The following is a 4,511-nucleotide window of genomic DNA, read 5'->3' on the forward strand; positions in this document are numbered from 1 at the left end:
CGGCGGGCCGGACCGCGCCTGCGCCTTCGGTCCTCGGCCGGAAAGTTGGCGGGAGCTCCGGCGCCGCGACCGTCCGGGGGTAGGGACGGCGGCCGAGCCACACCCCCAGCCCTTTTCTGACAGGCTCTCACCAGGTTGCCCGGGACGGCCTCGAACTTGCCATCCTCCTCCCTTAGCCTTCCGAATGGCCGACCCTCCAGGGATGCTCCACCACACCTGGCTATTTTTGTGTCGGGTGAGGAGCACAGGGGATTGAACTGAGGGCCTTTGCAGCGAGCTACATCTTCAACACGTTTCATTTCTACACAATCTCACAAAGTCACTAGATTGCCCAGGCTGGGCTCAAACTTGTGATCTTCCTTCCTTAACCTCTTTACAAGCCTGTGCCAACACACCTGGTCTTTTCTTTCTTCCCTCCCTTCTACCTTGCCTCCTGAGGGTTGAGCCTGCAGGTTACCACTGAGCTACATCCCTGGCCCTTTAAAGCTTTTTTTTTTTTTTTGGCAGAACTGGGGATTGAACTCAGGCCCTTGCACTTGCCAGGGAAGCACTTATTCTACTGAGCCATCTCCCCAGTCCCCCTTTAAAGCTTTTTTAAGACAGGGTCATACCATGTTTCCCATCCTGGGCTCAACACATAGATCCTCCTAGCTCAGTCTCCCAAGTAGTAACCAGGGTTACAGGGCACATCACTGCACCTCTCTCGAGGCTGTTTATCAAGCTTTATTTTTGGGGGACTGGAGATCAAACCTCGGCCCTGAGCTTGGTGGGCCTGCACTCCCACCCATGCCCCAGGGCAGACTTACACTCAGTGTCCAAAAAGCTACTGCAAGGCCTCTGCTTCATTCCTGGGGAGACGGAAGCAGCAGTCTTTCTGTCGAGTTTGCACCCCAGCTCGTGGGCATTGGCTCCTTCCTGCCCCTCCCAGACACCCAGAGAAGCTTTATGCTTTCCTTACTGGATGGTGCCTGTGTAACTTGGGTTCTGGGATGGGAGTGGTGGTGTATAATTCACAATTATTCTACTAGCTTCTTCCTGGAGGTCAACGTTGTTGCTCCCAAGGTCAATGCACTCTGCTTAGGCAGAAGCTTCAGAAGCCACCACGGTTTCCTGTTCCCCTGTGCCCTGCAGGGTGCAGTTAAGGCTGGCTTTTCACCCTGGGTCCTTGGATGGAGGCACAGTGAGCTCAACAGCATCCAGGGCAGCACCAACCAAGTGAGCCTTTGAGTGTGGAGCCTGAGACTATGGGGTCTGTTACCACAGCACAACCTGGTGAAAGTTTTCGTTCTAAAATATCACTGCTAAGCACCTTTGTGTACACTGCCTCTTTAACTCCAGATTCCCCAAGATGGTGTCACTTTGGTGTTTCACAGAAGACAGTCAAATGTCAAGTGCCTCATGCAGCCTTTCCAGACTGCTGGCTTGGTTTCCATAGGCCTCAGGCTCAGTGCACAGTGGTTCTTAGGACACTGCCTTTTGGATATGGCTCAGCCAAGGGTCTCCTGTGTTGTGAATGTAACCAGGGCATCTGGTGAGAAGCAACAAAGAGAACCCAGAAGGCCACACCAGTGGCTCCTGGGTCATTAAAAAAAGAATAAGTAATCACTGGTGATGGCGCACATTTGTGATCCCAGCACTAGAGTGCCAGAGGCAAGAGGACTGCTGTAAGCTTGAGGCCAGACTGGGTAAATAGCAAGATACTGAATCAAGGAAACAAACAAAGAGAAGAAACAATGTAACATCCATCTTGCTGCCTCTGAAAGATAAGGAATTACAGCAAAGGGACAACTGCCTGGGAGCCAGGCAAGGTTCTATGATGGCCTTATACCAAGATGACTGGGCTGGGGAGATGGCTCAGTAGAATAAGTGCTTCCCTGGCAAGCGCAAGAGCCTGAGTTCAATTCCCAGTTCCACCAAAACAAAAACAAAAACAAAAAAAAAAACAAAAACAAGATGACTTACCAGGTACAAGACCAGGCATGGATGCCGAGCCCTCCTGGTCACAAGGGGAGACAGGAGCCCAGCCCCCTGACAGGGTGGTGGGGTCCAGCTGAGGTGACAGGGTACCCTCTGATGCAGGCATCCCCTTCCTCCAGCACCTGGATGCCATCTCAGCATCTGTATGCCATCTCAGATGTAGCTTGGCCAACCTCCAATGATGCAAAGGCCATGAGGCTGGCTGCTGCCCAGTGAGGTCCTGTTGCATGTACATCCTGTTCCCCTGGCTGCTCCTTCATGGGCAAAGGACACTGAGCGACCCTGGCATCCATCCGTGACCTGTGGAGGAGAGGAAGGATTTGGGTCGGAGCACTGTCTCCTGTGTATTCCTGCCTCTTGGACAGGAACCTTGGATCTGGTGTCCACTATAGGAGTCAGAGTCAGGCTCTTCTCACATCCATGCAGTCCTGGTCAGTGAGACAAAACCTGCCTCAGTGAGCAATTGCTGAAGCTGTCAGTGGACAGGAACGTGGCTTCATTAGATTCCCTCCATTTCCATGTGTTTGAGATTTTACATTAACACAAAACAAAACAAAAGCAAAGACCTGCCAGGCATGGCAGCATGTTCCTGTAATCCCAGCACTTGGGAGACTGATGCAGGACTATTGCTGTTTGAGGTCAGCCTGGATTCCATTGTGAATTCAAGGCCAACCTGAACTACATTATGAAATGTTTGTGTCATAAATAAATAAATAAATAAAAATAGTAAAACATTGTTCTAGTGTCTCAGTGACCTGTGGCTTCCAGGCCACGGCAATTATGCCACACACTGCAAGTATCTATCAATATCACTCCCTGTTCATCTTCCCTGGCTGCCATAAAAGTACCAGAGACAAGTGGCTGAAAAGTGGAAGTGCAGCGCTCTGGAGTTATGGAGACTGGAATTCCAAGGTCAGGGCTGGTGCCTGGCAGAGTCCTGTTCAGTTGCAGGGGCCACCTGCTGGCTGAGGCCTTGTTTGAGGAACTGGTTCCATAGGATCATGCCCTCCTATTCCTCATTAATAGGCCTTAACTTCAGCCACAAAGACTGTCTCCAAACACAGTAACAATTGGGCTTAGGGCTGCAACAAGAATAATTCTGGAAACAATTTCTACTTCTAGAATGATGAACCGAGACCCAGAGCGCAGGCCGGGCAAGTGAATGAGACCACCTGGGGCCCGCAGGGTCCTGAATAGACCCAGAGCCCAGGCCCAGCATGCGAGTGAGACCGCCCGGGGCCCACGGGATCCTCATTCGACCCAGAGTACAGGCCCAGCGTGGAACCCTTCAGCAGAACTCCCTGCAAAGAGGCTAGAGACAAGACCCACCCAGCTGATTCAGGAGCAGAACATCTTGCCAGAGTGACACAAAGGGTTCAACTTTATCGGCTGCAGCAGGAAGAAATGGAGCACAGCAGCCAGATCCAAGCAACACCAACCTGGAGGAATCTGAACTTCGTAGATCTGGACCTGGTGCTAAGGTAATAACTCTATCTAAGCTCTACACCAAAGGTCAGAAGACAGTGGTATACAAAATGACAGAGAAAGAACAAAATGCAGTCTCAGGCCCTGAGTCCACCCAGTACAATTGTAGAAGACACTAGCACTGAGGAGACTGAAAATCACATACCAGATATCTCTGAAATAATAGCGTTGGCAGTAAAGAAACAGCTGCAGAAAGGTATAGAAGAAATTAGATCAGAAATAATTTCTTTTTTGTTTGTTTGTTTTTTGCGGAACCGGGGATTGGACTCAGACACTTGGGCTTGCCAGGCAAGCGCTTATTCTGCTCAGCCATCTCCCCGGCCCCTTCAGAAATAATTTCTGAAATAAAAAATGTAGTGATAACTATAATCAAAGAAGTACTAAGTGCTTCTAAAGAATACACTAATTGGGCCAGGGAGATGGCTCAGTGGAATAAGCACTTCCCTAGCAAGTGCAAGGGTCTGAGTTCAATCCCCAGTTCTGCCAAGAAAAAAAAAACAAAAAACACTGATTAAAAAAATAGTGCAGAATATAAAAATGATGGAACCCCTAAATAAGCAATTTAGGAAAGAAATAGAATGTATGAAACAGGTTCAAAGTGATATACAGGAAATTAAAACCTCAATCACAAGCTGGCAAAACCGTTTGAGGGAAAGTGAAAATAGACTTTCTGACCTGAGAGACACCATTTCAGCTAGTGAAAAAGTAAGAAAAGATCTCTCAAAAACAACTAGGATGCAGGAAAAAATAATACAATACCTGCAAGATGATGCAAACATGAAAAATGTGAGACTAATAGGCATCAATGAGAAGGAAGGAGTCAATACAAATGATATAAAAAGAATATGGGCAGAAGTAATAGTAGAAAACTTCCCAAATATGGGGAAACTATCTCACATTCAGGTAACCAAAGCATATACAACTCCCAATAACATCAACCCAATGAAAACCACACCCAGACATATAATAATCAAGATCCCAGAAATTCAGCATAGGAACAGTATACTAAAAGCCGCTAAAGAAAAGAAACAGATCACATTTAAAGGAAA

The sequence above is a fragment of the Octodon degus genome, unplaced genomic scaffold (assembly GCF_000260255.1).
Source record: "Octodon degus isolate 3935 unplaced genomic scaffold, OctDeg1.0 scaffold00089, whole genome shotgun sequence".
In the NCBI taxonomy this organism is placed as follows: Eukaryota; Metazoa; Chordata; class Mammalia; order Rodentia; family Octodontidae; genus Octodon; species Octodon degus.